General features: G+C 36.3%; 1 protein-coding gene across 2 annotated transcripts in view; it reads left to right on the forward strand.

Moving 5' to 3' along the window:
- Positions 1–615: 615 nt before the first annotated feature.
- The window catches only part of lzts2b (leucine zipper, putative tumor suppressor 2b), a 41,505-nt gene continuing 25,550 nt past the window's right edge, over positions 616–16,570 (forward strand). For both annotated transcript variants that reach the window (XR_012388267.1, XM_017358600.4), the window contains exon 1: positions 616–699. The gene's annotated coding sequence lies outside the window, so the exon portion shown is untranslated. The remainder of the gene's footprint in view (positions 700–16,570) is intronic.

Raw genomic sequence — 16,570 nt, forward strand, 5'->3', positions numbered from 1 at the left:
TTTTAATTCATAAATTTTATTATTTTGTTATTTAGTTTTCCATTAATTTAATTTATTTATTCATTTTATGTATTTATTTATTCATTAATTTTATTTATTTATTAATTTATTCATTTTATGTATTTATTCATTAATTTTTATTAATTTATTGATTATATATATTTATTTACTCTTTAATTTTATTTATTTATTTATTCATTATATATATTTATTTATTCTTTAATTTTATTTATTTATTTATTCATTATATTTATTTATTCTTTAATTTTATTTATTTATTCATTCATTTATTTATTAATTTTATTTATTTATTTATTCATTTATTTATTTATTGATTCATTTTATTTATTTATTTATTCATTAATTTATTAATTATTAATTTTCCCGTTCAGTGACCAAACCTCGTTAATAATAAACAACACAAGCGATGAGTAGCCCCGTCCACCAGTGTAATGTCTTTAGCCAATCAGTGACGAGCTCAACAACATGTATTTAATGAATATTCATGAAGCAGCCCTTCTTCATAGTTTTTACTGGCTCGGACAGTAGAGGGTTAGTGGATGGAGGAGGGGCGTGATGTGCACGCGCTCGGAGACGCGCATCAGGAACTTCTTCAGTCTCTGCTGGAGGAGCGCAGAAAAGTCCGCGATATTAAAGCTGGCCAGTAATAATAACAAACCCTGAGAGAACTACAGTATGGTGAGTACAGGCGATTTACTCTGACAGACTCACGGAATATACAGCGATATGTGTTATTATGGTCATGTTTTACTCAGATGAGGGAAGTTATGATCTATTATTGACACTGAAGCAGGTTTTTCCTCAGTTTGTTTTGGAAACGCGAATGTTTGCTTTGACTGAAGTTGGTCGGTTATCTGGACTAGAAGGTGATTCTGACGAGTAATAATCTGTAATACAGCATAAACAGGACGCGGTTTATCAGTTGAGTGATTATCGTGAGGTTTAAAGGTCTCTTTCTGTGAAAAAAACAATATTTACAATCAACAAACTTCCTTCTTTTTTAGTTAGCAATTCAGTCATTGTTTACATCATAAGCAGTTTGCTCATAATTGTCAATATTTTTCCTTATTTAATCGGAATAATAAAAATATTTTGTCATTAACACAATAATAAAAACATTTTAAGCTCTAGGTATATGGTATTTTCATATCTTGTATTTACACAGACCAACGACTGTTAATGTTGTAAATGACTCCACGGATTTCTCAACTTAAAGAGACAGCTCACCCAAACATAACATTTCTGTCATCGTTTACTCACCCTCAAAGCAGTTTGAGTTTCTTTCTTCTGTTGCGACATTGGAAATTAGCATTGACTTCCATTGTGTTTGTTTTTCCTGCAATGGATGTCAACACTTACAGGTTTCCAGCATTCTTCAAAATATCTACTTTTGTGTTTAACAGAATCAAAGAAAGTCAAAGATTTGGAACCACTTGATAGTGAATAAATGTACATTTTGGGGTGAACTATTAATATTAAGTTATAATTTATGCTGTCATAGATTGTTTATACAAATTTAAGTGGAACAATTAAGCTGTCCCAACAAAAAATCTCAAGAACTGTGAATGAATGGGCTCTTTTTAAATAAGTAGTAAGAACAAGCAGCAAAAACTAAAAAAAAAAAAAAAATTGTGTAGTATTGTGTTTAAACTAGCTGTTTACCATAGCTAATGAGGTAATAATACTAATATATAAAAATTACTACTACATAATATATGACTAGTCTGTTTACTTGTGTAAAAGTGTGTAAATTTAGATTTATTCAGTTTTTAAATTAATTTCACTAATATTATTGACAAATTTGAAGGTGTACATTTTGATTTATTTTCAATACAGTTTGTAAAGTAATATTTTCTGTCTTTGAGTAGAGCTATTAAATGAGAGTCTTGCTTTGTTTACCAAATAAGTAAACCTAGATGGAGTTGCAATTAAATGAGTTAAAAAGATATAACTTTTTGTTTCATATATTACGTTTTTAGTTATGATATTTTTAAAATCTGCATAAATCCACACATTTTTTACAAAATTCTCCACAGAAATAGCAGATTCTGTCTGGCCCTTTATATGACTCACAGACTGAGACTGAAGCTCCTGTATGAAATAGCTGAAGCCGCACGGTTTTCCTCCCATGTTGACATGTTCTTCTGGAACAGGAAGTTTATTTTAAGTGCTCAAGGTCTGGTTGGTCAGTATACAGACTGGTTAGCCTCTGCTGGTAGATGCGGTCACTACACTATATAAACCATCCATCCATGCTTTGGACAAAGATGCAAACACCAAATACTATGATAGATGTTGTCAAGCCTTACTTTATAAAGGATAACTTATTACTAGGCCCACTGTGAATTCTGCAGATGTTTAGCCCATCATTAATTCTGTTTATTTACTTGAGTAAATGTGTGTAAATCTAGATTTATTCAGTGTTTAAATTAGTTACAATAATATTATCGACTAATATTAAAAATGTTCATCTGATTTATGTACACTGAAAAAAATTATTCAAAGATGATTCCTTGAATTTACTCAAATATGTTTTTGGTTAAGTGGTTGTAAACAATTTGTTTGGGTTGGATTTAAACAGACAAATTAAGTTGAACAATACTAAATTTAATTTGTTTGATTAAATTTAACACAAATAAATTTTTAAAAAAAATTGCTTGCAACAATTTTGCGGACACCATTTTTTTCAGTGTACAATGCAGTTTGTAGTCATATTTTCTGTCTTTTTGTAGAGATATTATTTGAGAGACTTGCTTTGTTTACCAAATGAAGTGAATCTAATTGAATTTGCATTTTAAATATTAAATACAAGTTAAGAAGATATTATTTTTATTTCACATATTTAGGTTTTAGTTATGATACTCCCAAAATAATTCAGCAGATTTTTACCAAAATTCTCTGTAGAAACGTCCGCAGATTCTGTCTGGCCCTTAGTTATCACTGTAAAAATGTCTGCTAATTAATGGTTTCTGTATTTTGTGAAATAAGTCTGGATAATATATGTACTGGCCGTTTATTAAGGTTTTTGTGGCATACTATACAACACAAACCCAGAGAATACAGCACTGCAAACTGTCATAAATGTTCATAACAGTCACTTTTACAAACTTCAAGGTTAAAAGTTGTTGGAGGACAGATCAAGATCCCATAATGCATCTCAAAAGCAGAAATAAAAAGGGGAAAATAAAAACATGAATCACAAAATACTGAAAACTGCTAATTTACACATATTTTTTTACAGTAGCTAATCAGCACTTACAGTTGAAGTCAGAATTATTAGCCCCTCTGTTTATTTTTTCCCTAATTTTTTTTTAACGGAGAGAAGATTTATTCAGCACGTTTCTAAACATAATAATAACTCATCTCTAATAACTGATTTATTTTATCTTTGCCATGATGACAGTAAATAATATTTATTGACGTTTTTCAAGACACTTATATACAGCTTAAAGTTACATGTAAAGGCTTAACTAGGTTAATTAGGGTAAAAAGGTTAGGATAATTAGGCAAGACATTCTATAATGATGGTTTGTTCTTTAGACTATCAAAAAAAAAAAATATCTTAAAAGGGCGAATAATATTGACCTTAAAATGGTGTTTAAAAAATTAAAAACTGCTTTTATTCTAGCTGAACTAAAACTAATAAGACTTACTCCAGAAGAAAAAATATTATCAGACATACTGTGAAAATTTCCTTGCTCTGTTAAGCATAATTTGGGAAATATTTAAAAAAGAAAAAGAAATTCAAAGGGGGCGAATAATACTTCAACTGTATTTGATAATATATGAAGTCTTTTCATCAGTTAATAGAGGAAGTGGAAGTGGATGAATAAAACTTTTGTGGACAATGCAGTTCCTAGTTTGCAGTTCCGTATTGATAAATTCTTCAATACATGTTTGTAGTACTTTGTATTCAGTATGAGATGGGAAAAGTCACTTTTGAATAGACTGTCACTAATCAAAACAGGAGGAGCATTATTTTTTTGTGTGTTTCTTTGTTTTTTATATATAGACATATCCTTTTAATTTGTATATTTAGTAAATGCACAAATGTTATAGTTGTAAATAATTTTGTATGATTGTAAATGGCTGCATTTCAATGTGTAAAACTGGAAGCTAAAAAAACAAAACATCCATCCAACCATGGCATCTTTGTCCATTGATGGACAACGCAGCATGCCTGGACACTTCACCCATAACCTACAGCTCACATGATTTGGCTTGAAATGCTTTGTGAATCCGCGAGAAAGGAGCTCTAGAGTAAAAACTACACTCATTTTCTCCATGAATTAGGATTATCAGTTCAGCTTCAGTTTATTTTGTCATTCAAAAAATCACAATAAATTGTAAAGCGGAATGAAATTACGTTGCATCAGACCCAACAAGAACATAAAAACATCACTACACAAACACTATAAAATCCTAACATAAGTAAGCTTTTATAATTTCAGAAATATATAACAATATAGTTTTTCCCAGTGATGGATTGCAGCTGGTGGGCATCCGCTGTGTAAAAACATATACTGGAATAGTTGGCGGTTCATTCCGCTGTGGGGACCCCGGATTAATAAAGAGACTAAGCTGAAAAGAAAATGAATGAATGAATAAAATATAGTTATATAATATATAACCCAATTAAAAAATCTCAGAAAGGAATAACTTAATACTTAAATACCTATTGCACTATTTGTTATAGTAGTTGTAATATTAACAATCGTTAATATTCCTAATATCCTAACAATCATAATGCATGCCTCTGTTGAAGCCTTTATTAATTCTTTCATTTTTTTTCCAGCTTAGTCCCTTTATTAATCAGGGGTCTCCACTGCAGAATGAACCGCCAACTTATCCAGCATATGTTTATGTCTTTCCAGCCGCAACCCATTACTGGGAAACACCCATACACCCTTGCACGGCTAATTTAGCTTATTTAATTCACCTATAGAAAGATATTTAAAGAAAAAATAAAATAAGAACATATTTAGTGATTTAGATTCAGATTCGTCTTGTGATTTTCCTTCAGCTTGCTTCACTGCTCATAACTAAGGCCAGACAGAATTTATGGATATTTTTTGGCTATTTCTGTGCAGAATTTTGTAAAAAACAAAAACTGTAGATGTACGTGGGATGATTTGGAAGTATAGTAGCTAAAAACAAAAAACAAAAAATTAGTAAAGAATAATATAAATATATATCTATTTATTATTATTATTATTTTTAAAACATGTATTTAAGATTTACAATGCAAATACAATTAGATTTACCTCTATTGTATCTACTAAAAGACAGAAAATATTACTTTACAAACTAGTATTGTAAAAAAGGCACTCAAAACAGGTGAAAAAGTTAAAAAACCTTTATTGGCATGTCAAAATTGGCATTTGTCATCTATTTTTCGAGTGCCTTGCACCAATTTGTGTATTTTTATGAATCCCTTATACAAAAATGTGCATATTTGTCAATGATATAACTGAAATTGATATAAGAAGTAAGATGGCACAGTGGCCTCACAGCAAGAAGGTCACTGGTTTGAGTCCCGGCTGGGTCATTTGGTGTTTCTGTGTGGAGTTTGCATGTTCTCCCCGTGTTGGTGTGGGTTTCCTCCGGGTGCTCCGGTTTCCCCCACAGTCCAAACACATGCGCTATAGGAGAATTAGATTATCTAAACTGGCTGTAGTGTATGAGTGTGTGTATGAATGAGTGTGTATGAGTGTGTATGAGTGTTTCCTAGTACTGAGTTGTGGCTGGAAAGGCAATCGCTGTGTAAACATATGCTGGAATAGCTGGTGGTTCATTCCGCTGTGGAACCCCCTGATAAATAAGGGACTAAGCCAAAAGAAAATGAATAAATTTAAAAACTGAATACTAGGGTATTGGACTTACTGCGTGCAGATTTTGTGTAGGTGTACTCATAACTTATAAACAAAGCCTCTTGGTGTAAAAATGAATGGCTGTGGTAGCAGTGCTGCTGAAAGCTCCAGGTATATTAGAGCTCCTTGGGCTGTCCTTGTTTTTAAATAGCCTTTAGTTTAGTCAGGAGCTGTGGTTTGCAGACTGCTGAATGCTGCCTGACAGTTGTTTATAATGAAGTGGGCAGGACTTACTTTTTGGAGCGCATTTGATTGGTGCATGTGACTTTTAACAGGATTGATTATTCCACACATGCATGCATGCACCACTACACTGCATGCACAACTAAAATCTGAACAACATTTCACATGTTTTGACTTTTCATTTAAATGATAATGATGATTTTTGGGGGCCTGAGAACATCAACAATTGACATATATTGTATAGTGTGACGTTTTTCTTTATACTGTTGAAGTCAAATTTATTATACCACCTGGGAATTTTCTTTTTCCAATATTTCCCAAAATGATATTGAACAGATTCAGGAATTTTTCACAGTATTTCCTATAATATTTGTTCTTCTGGAAAAGTCTTATTTGTTTTAAATTGATTTAAAGCCATTTTAAGGTCAATATTATTAGCCCCTTCAGCAATATTAGTGTTGGATTGTCTCCAAAACGTCAAAAGAACACTGCTTAGTGGCTCGATGTGTTACAGCAGTGTTTTTAAAAGACTAAACACTATTGATATAGTACACAACCTTCAGAACACAAACGAGTCGCAGGTAATGAAGTATTAAGCGTTTCTCCCATAGGAAAGCCAGTCTAAGCAAAATGCCAGCATGTGTTCAGTATGGCCCGGTTGGTGCGATGACGCACAAACAAAATGGTAACGCTTGGCCACGCCTACTGGTAGCTTCTTTTGGGTTCTTCCTAAACCCATGGGTGACGTGACGGATAGTACGTCAATATCTTTTACAGTCTATGGTTAGGACCCACCGGTGACCCGCTGACCTCAAATCAGCTGCGTTTCACTGTGACAAAGCCCTGAATGAGCTTTAGTGCCTAATGAAGTCTGCTTGAGGAGACAAAGTGTGTTTCATATTCACTGACACACTGAATTCAGCCTGCCGTGCTGTTTGATGGTGGTGTTAGCTCAGTGTGTTTACTACTGGCCGTTTATTGTATTTATCTGATGTTAGAGGGGGGCGGCATGGTGGGTTAGTAGTTAGCACTGTGGCCTCAAAGCAAGAAGGTCGCTGGTTCCATCCTAGCTGGGTTGGTGTTTCTGTGTGGAGTTTGCATGTTCTCTCCGTGTTGGCGTGGGTTTTCTCCGGGTGCTCCGCTTTCCCCCACAAGTCCTAACACTGGACTGTGTGTGTGTGTGTGTGTGTGTGTGTGTGTATGGGTGTTCTTCAGTACTGAGTTACAGCTGGAAGGGCATCCGCTGTGTACAACATGTGCTGGAATAGTTGGCGGTTCATTCCACTGTGGCGACCTCTTATAAATAAGGGACTGAGCCAAAGGAGAATGAATGAATGAATGAATGAATGAATGGTTTTCCTGTTTGTTTGACTAACACACACACACACACACACACACACACACACACACACACACACACACACACACACTGTTAGTCAGTTATGCTGGTGTGTGTGTGCTGAAAGTGTGACTCTATTATGAGCTGTTCTGTGTGGGAGAAGATTATGATGGCCAAACACACATCTGCTGTTCTTGCAGCCTGTAAACAAACACACACACACACACACACACACACACACACACATGCAGTCACACTCTTACACTCATATACACCCCCTACACACACACACACACACACACACTCATGCTTACACACACTATTCATTAATTCTTTTTTTTTCAGCTTAGTCCCTTTATTAATCTGCGGTCGCCACAGCAGAATGAACCGCCAACTTCTTATACACACATTACACACACTGACATACACACTCACTTACAGACACAACACTACACACTCTTTTTTACATGCATACCACACACTTGCATACACATACGATCTCTCTCTCTCTCTCTCACACACACACACACACACACACACACACACACACACACACACACACACACACACACACACACACACACACACACACACACACGTGCACTCTCAGACTCTCAGACACACACACACTCTTGCACATACATAAACACACACGCATACTACACATATACACACTCACTTACAGACAAAAACTACATACACACTCTCTCACACACAAACACTCAGACACACATTACACACACACACACACATTATACACACTCACACACAAACACTCAGTTGCAGACATAAACTACACACACTCTTTATTACACGCATACCACACACCAAACAACACAAACTCTTGCTCAAACACACACACACACACACACAAGCACATATACACACACACATATGTCTCTCTCTCACTCTTACACTCGCCTGTGTTCATGCTCAGATTGTAGTCTGATGACCTCATTTCCTGTGCAGTAATTTGTTGACGTTTTTGTCCTTTGGGAGTTGCGAGGTTTCTCATGGAGAAGTGTGTGTGAGTGTGTGTGAAAGGAAAAAACAACAGCAAACACAAAATATCATCGAGGTTTGTTGTGCAGTAGCATTTTCTCATTTAATTACAGCACAGCGTCAGCAGATTTCTGAGCGTTTTGCTTTTAATAATACCAGAAATGAAGAAAAAAAACTGTTCCTGGAATAACAGAAATAAAAATATGTTGAATTTTAATCAGAATAAACATCAAATAACCGCCACAGCCTAAAATATTATCAAAGTGTGAAAGTGCAGACGTGTTTCTGAAATCTGTGTGAGCTTCACCTCTGCGTGAGCTTCTGTAATCTGTTAATATAACTGTATTATATCTGAAGTGCACATCAGTCAGGTGTGGCTTCCTGTACCCCACAGTTCTCCATTAATAACACACGACTATTAATAGAGCCGTCATCAGAACAGAGGAAGCTAGTCAGTCTCACAAGAGGATGATAAAGCACTCTTAAAGCACAATGAAAGTCTCCTAATTTATGCACTAGACGTCTTGTGAAGTCGTGAGATGCTTTTTGTGACAGACACACTAATAAAACACTGTATTTCTACTCAAAGACTCGTGCAAAGGCTTGTGAATGTTGACGATCAGGTCTTAAAAATAACTTTTAGCTACACCAATGTCAGGTCACTTCTGAAAATATAAATAAATGAAGAGTTCAGATGCAAGAGTTGAGGAAATAAGTATATTTCTTAGGCAATAAAATAGGTAATTTTAAAATTAATAATCATAATAGTTTTAATGATTCATCTCTAATAACTGATTTATTTTATCTTTGTCATGATGACAGTGAATAATATTAGACTAGATATTCTTCAAGACACTTCTATACAGCTTAAAGTGACATTTAAAGGGTAATTAGGTGAACTAGGCAGGTTAGGGTAATTAGGCAAGTTATTGTATAAATGATGGTTTGTTCTGGAGACAATCATAAAAAATAGCTTAAAGGAGCGAATAATATTGACCTTAAAATGCCGTATAAAAAATTAAAAACTGCTTTTATTCTAGCCGAAATAAAACAAATAAGACTTTCTCCAGAAGAAAAAATATTATCACACATACTGTGAAAATTTCATAGCTCTGTTCAACATCATTTGAGAAATATTTAAAAAAGAAAAAAAATCAAAGAGGGGCGAATAAATCTGACTTCAACTGTATATTATAGATGTACATTATTAAGCAAAAAATATGGTACAAATTGGAAAATCTAAATCCTATTAATAATATTACACATTCATTAATAACATTATCAGTCCAATTTACATTAATATTTAAATTCTACATCACCACTGTCAAATTTTCTATTAGGATGTTTACCTTTTACACATAAAATTACAGATTTTAAATAATCATTATATAATTTGTGGCGTAGAATTATCTTAAAATGCAATAATAACAATTGTTGCAATAATTTCTGTGGCTATAACCGGGTTTCCATTCTTAGTATTAATTAAGTTAAGTAGTTAATTAATTAATTATTAGTAATAAATTAATGAACTGTTAAGCTAATAAACTCAGCCAATCCTGCTTTCGATAAACAACAAAATAAAAAATAAACAAATGCAAAGGTGCGTTGTTAGAGTGGCTAGAAGTAGTATTAGTAACTTAGCAAATAACAGTAAACAATGCAAGCACAACCGGGTTACCTGAGTGTAATGTTTGCTAGATCAGTGTTTACTCTGTAAATGCACTTCCATCTCTAATTATTTCTCTATTTCTCATATTATCTAAGCACAAAAAACCCTTACTTTGACCATTGACCATTTCCATCACTCATTTCTCATGCAAAACTTCAAAATGTGCATTAACACAGGGTGATGGAAATACATCACACACCCCAGAATATTATTTATTGCTTATAAATAACATGATATGGGTTTGAACCCAATTACAGGGTTAGTGAATGACAGATTACTTGGTAACACTTCTACAATAAGGGTGTATTCCTCAAAGTTAGTTAATGCATTGACTAGCATGAACAAACAATGCACAATACATTTATTACAGTATATATGATCTTTCTTAACCTTACTTAATTAAAGACAGTTGTTCATTAGTAGTTAATGTTAACTCACGGTGCATAAACTAATGTCAACAAGCATGCATTAGTATTTTAAATAATGCATTAGTGAACTATGACTAATAAATGTTGGACAAGTGTTGTCCATTCTTGGTTCATGTCAACAAATACACAAAATGGGATCTATTTTGCGCTATATAAATGTAAGGAATTTTTATTATTAATTAAAATAACTCTCTTTAAAGTGTGTAGTGACTTTTCAGCACAAAATAACACGCAGATAATGTCTTATAACTCTCTGAAACTGACCCTGCTTTGATGCTAATTGTGGTGTTTTGGTGACTGTCGCTTTAAATTCAAATGAGATTGTGCTCTTTTCAAGAGAGGGCGGAGCTACAGACTCCTGTGTGTCAGCATAGTGGCAGATTCAAAAACAAGACTAAGGCTGCTTTCACACCTGTGAATCGATTCAGTTGTTCCGAAACAGAGATTACAATTGTTACATTGTTGCTCTTTGCTCTTGGAGCGGTTCGCTTTCACACGGCAAAGTTTCTAATCGGACCAAAAGAGCTAAAACAAGTCACGTGCGAGTAAACTCTCCTCACATTGGTCAGAGTGTCAGGGTTTATTTTGCAGCGTCACGCTAAGCTGTCAGGAGAGGTGGTGGTTTGGTGGTGATTGACAGGGTGTGCGCGCGATGTGTCTGAGGAGAGATGCGGAGGGGAGGGGTGAGAAGGGTGCGAGACTATGCCTATTTGAGGACCTGTAGGGAGACGCGAGATTACCGGGAGATCATCACTCGTTTGCGGGCATCCGGAGACTCGCGAAACTTCCCGCCCCAATCATAATTCTCTCTTCATATAGCCGTATATGCCTATTACATATCCATAAAACACAGTGATATAACCGCGCTCGGATCGGATCGCTTTCTCACTACAATCGAACCGCTCCAGGGTTCGTTTCAATCGAGCCGAGACCACCTCATTCAAGCGATCTCGGAGCGATTACTTTGGCGCGGAACAGAGCGCGATTGCCCTGTTCACATATGCCAATCGAACCGCGCTAACTGGGCAAACGAGATACGTTCCGAAACAAAAGTGTAGGTGTGAAAGCACCCTAACGTTCTATATGCTAATGAGGGAGAGATGGTGTGTAGTGGGCGGGGCTTTCTCCGTCTAATGACGCGTGCAAAGGGAGAATGTCAATCAAAGTGTTTCTGCAGACTGTTTCCATCAAGTCTGATCATAAAACATACAGTTAATTCATGTTTCCCATTAGAGGCTGGAGATATTCACACACTGTTTAAACCCCTTATTGATGTGATGTTTGCATAATAGGTGCCCTTTAACTAACATAAACCAATGACTTTATTTTCCATCGATTGACATCCTTCATTTCTAATTTCATCACAGCACCGCAGGAATCTCAGATGATTCTCTTGTGCTGCTGTTTTCATCAGAGATTTCTCTCTTTTTTTTTTGGTCATGTAAAGTAGGTCTGTTGTTGCCCGTGTTCCCAGTGAAAGGCTGGCAGCGCCGGGCACCGGGAGCACCCGCTGATGCCCAGATCTCTGTGTCCTAGCACAGAAACACCAGACCACAAACTGGGCTGAATTCAGCTGCACAGACCTGCTCACATTCATTCATTCACATCAGATATCAACCCATAGACATCTGATATATGGAAATATATGCAAATGACTTACAAGCTTACATGTGGATTTTACATTTATAAAAATGTCATATATGCAAATATTTGAATATATAGATATAGGCCGGGGCGAAGCAGTGGCGCAGTAGGTAGTGCTGTCGCCTCACAGCAAGAAGGTCGCTGGGTCGCTGGTTCGATTCTTAGCTCAGTTAGCGTTTCTGTGTGGAGTTTGCATGTTCTCCCTGCGTTAGCGTGGGTTTCCTCCGGGTGCTCAGGTTTCCCCCACAGTCCAAAGACATGCGGTGCAGGTGAATTGAGTAGGCTAAATTGTTCGTAGTGTATGAGTGTGTGTGTGAATGAGTGTGTGGAGATTTCCCAGGGATGGGTTGCGGCTGGAAGGGCATCCGCTGCGTAAAAATGTGCTGGATAAGTTGGCGGTTCATTCCGCTGTGGTGACCCTGGATTAATAAAGGGACTAAGCTGACAAGTAAATGAATGAGTGAAAGATATAGGCTGAAGATATAGCTGTAGTAGTCAAGGCTGAAACTATTCACAGCCCTGGCAAATTCAAGATTTTGTTCAAATCTAAATGACAGGAAATATGTTTCCACAATGCCTCTTATACGATGTCTTATTATCTTTTGGGAGTAGCTTGGGTCATTTCCGGTCAAAAAAACAAACCAAAAACAAAAACAACTCAGTGGTTGAATAATAATAAGTCATAATTTGCCAAAGGTATGCATAATTTTGGGCTTGACTGTATGTACAAATATATTGAATGTAATCATGTTCATATATGGCCATACATTAACACATCTATCTCATTTTAGCTAATAAACTGTACTACAGTATGCACATATTTGTATGGTTAAAAAATATATACAGTGCTCAGGATGCATGAGTACACCTCATTTTGAAAATGAATATTTTTCTCTATTTATTAGTGAATATGGGTAATATACAACAAAACAGATTTATTAAGCAGATTTATTTATTAAAATAATATTTCAGCCACAGAACATCTTTAGAAATGGAAAGATGACATATTTAAATTAATGCAAAATAGCACAAAAAAATGACAACCTACAACATTTTTAACTAAACTCTATATATTTTTTGTTTCTCTTGATTTTTGCTATTTTTAAAAGTATATATTTAATATTTTCTATAACATAGACATTTGGGCTACTAATTTTTGAACCATTATTGTAAGTTATTTTGTTAGATAAGCTCCAGTTTTAGCTTCAGTACTGACTAATCTAATGTATATGCACAAATATAATATTGTAGGTTCTCAAATTTTTTCACCAAGTACCTCCATAATCCAGTCTCTCCAAGTACCTCCATAATCACCAGTATTGAAATAAAGTAGTGTAGTTGGCCAAATTAAACAGTTACAGCATTGCACAGTTCCGAAAAGAGGCATATATATAAGAGGGTCATATTCATTCAACGAAATTATTTTCCATACAAAATATGCAGCTGATCAGTCAGTTCTTGTCATGTGACTCGCCGTGCGGTATTCTGAAAGGTTAGGATGTTTTAAACTGCGGACGCCTGGAATACGCAAGCACGTCGTGCTGCAGTTTTACTCATTTTGCTAGTCTGTGAGTTAAGTTTTGGCACTCAAGTGCCCGAGATGTAACAAGAGAATACGCTCATTTTTCAAAGTAAAAGATTTTACAAAATAAAGATCGTTCAGACTCAAATTAAATATAAAAGGGAAATAATTAATGCTTTTTTTTTGTGTGGTCCAGTACCAATTTTTTTATAAACCGGTGCTACTCTGTGGCCCAAAGGTTGGGGACCACTGCTCCAGCACTTATCTGCTCTGCGAGCACCACGCACCTCAATCTGTAGTTCTGCACCAATGGAATTGATTTTTAGCCGCTGATGACGCGATGCACTGAAGTAAACATTGTAAGCACAGCGCTTTGATCATAGGCTTTAGAGAACACACATATGAGGTACTCGTATCTGTTGAGCACTATATGCTAACAGCCATTTGTGCAATATTTCCAAACATATGTTGCATAAAATCCTTTTTTTATATTTGTAAAATCCAAAACTGAAATGTTCGTCAAATATGTAATTAGCCAATGTTGCAATATATCAGATTTCTATCTGAGAGTTCTGCCTCTGTCAAAATAAATTGCAATAATGCATGTGATATTTAGACACTTTTATCCAAAACAATTTCATTCATTCATTCATTGTCCTTAGTCCCTTTATTCATCAGGGGTCGCCACAGAGGAATGAACCGCCATTTATTTCAGCATATGTTTTACATAGCGGATGCCCTTCCAGCCGCAACCCAGTACTTGGAAGCACCCATACACACTCATTCATACACACACTCATACACTACAGCCAATTTAGTTCATCAGTTCCCCTGTAGTGCATGTATTTGGACTGTGGGAGAAGCCAGAGCACCTGGAGGAAACCCACACCAACACGGGGAGAACATGCAAACTCCACATAGAAATGTCAACTGATTCAGCCGGGACTCAAACCAGCGACCTTCTTGCAGTGAGGCGACAGCTCCACCCACTGTGCCACCCTTCTCACAATATATATCGTAGAAAATTAAATTATCGGAATTTTCCAATATCATTCAGCTCTACTGTATATATGATGCACCAGACCTGCACATAATGATTATTAATGCATGCACAATCATCTCATCCACCCTAAGCCCAAGGGGATTCTGTTAAATGACAGAGAAAATGAGCAGAAAAAGCAGATGAGATCTTTTTTTTAGATCGTCCCCATTGAGCTTTTTCCAAAACCGACATAAATGAGCAGCATTAAGCCCAGCAGGAGCCGCTGGTTATGTAAAGTGATGATAAATAGTCCTGAGGTTCACTGCGGGTTTAGGAGATCAAACACTGGTTTGATCAGACACCATATTTATGATCAGATTTCACAGAATGAGGCCATTAAAAATATATCCTCGTACAAGCACACCATATTCTGGGTCAAGGGCTGATGTCAAGAGAAGACACCATAATGATTCAAGTCGACTGTACTGAAGCGACATTGTTAAATCACTAGAGCTGTGCAGTGTGTTGATATGTGGGACTAAATAAAAAGCCTATCACTTCATATACGTCACTCATTCAGTTTCCTTCAGCTTACTGTCTTTATTCACCACAACAGTATGAACCGCCAACTATTTCAGCATATGGTTTACAAAGCGAATGCCCTTCCAGTTGCAACCCAGTACTGGGAAACACTCATTCACACACACATTTATACACTACGGCCAATCCATTATACATTGCGGCCAACCATTCTCTCAGAAGAGGACAAGCTGACAGAACATTGCTGTAACTCTGATACAACCCTGCTGAAAAATCCAGCTTAAACCAGCCTAGGCTGGTTGGCTGGTTTTAGCTGGTCGACCAGGCTGGTTTTAGAGGGGTTTTGGCCACTTCCAGGCTGGTTTCCAGCCTGGTCTTAGCTGGTTAGGCTGGGAGATGACCAGCTAAAACCAGCTTGACCAGCCTAGCCAGGCTGAGAGCCCAGCCAAAACCAGCTATGTCCAGCTTAAACCAGGCTGGAAGTAGCCAAAACCCCTCTAAAACCAGCCTGGTCGACCAGCTAAAACCAGCCAACCAGCCTAGGCTGGTTTAAGCTGGATTTTTTAGCAGGGAAGTTTTACCAGTGGTGTAAAGTAACTAATTACAAACACTCAAATTACAGTAATTGAGTAGTTTTCCTCAGAAGTTGTAATTTACTAAGTAGTGTTATTAATGTGCACTTTTACTTGTCCTTGAGTACATGTTTAGTGCAGTATCTGTACTTTCACTCCACTACTGTCCTTCAGCCTGCAGTCACTACTGTATTATTTGTTGTCTATGGGGATTAGAAAAATCAGTCCTGTGATTTCTGTCCAATCAAATCACACATAGAAGGTAAACTGCATCATAATGAACTACCTCAGGACATGTGCGCTTTACATTGCAGCAAACTGTTTGGAAGCGTTAAAAGTGTCCAAGAAGATGTTCAAAATCTACACGCATTGACCCAGAGACTGTTTAGATCAGGGATGCCCAAACACAGTCCTGGAGGGTTGGTGACCTGCAGATTTTAGCTCCAACTTGCCTCAACACACCTGCATGAATGTCTCTAGAAAGCTTGATTAGCTAGCCCAGGTGCGTCTAATTGGGATTGGAACTAAACTTTGCAGGAAACCAGCCCTCCAGGACCGAGTATGGTTTAGATGCATGTCACTGATGAGAAGATGATGGATATTTACTGTATGATGACTGAAATGGCCTTAAACACCCAGCAGACACAAGACGTCAACATGCCGTTAGATTGAAATTGTACCCTAACATCGTGGAGACGCTGAATTTTGTTTGGAAATGAAAATCTGGTTTACAGTCAATGTCCAACGTACAACCTAAAACCAACCAAATATCAACGTCTAATGATGTTACAGCTTGAC

Source organism: Danio rerio, chromosome 12 (assembly GCF_049306965.1).
Source record: "Danio rerio strain Tuebingen ecotype United States chromosome 12, GRCz12tu, whole genome shotgun sequence".
Classification (NCBI taxonomy): Eukaryota; Metazoa; Chordata; class Actinopteri; order Cypriniformes; family Danionidae; genus Danio; species Danio rerio.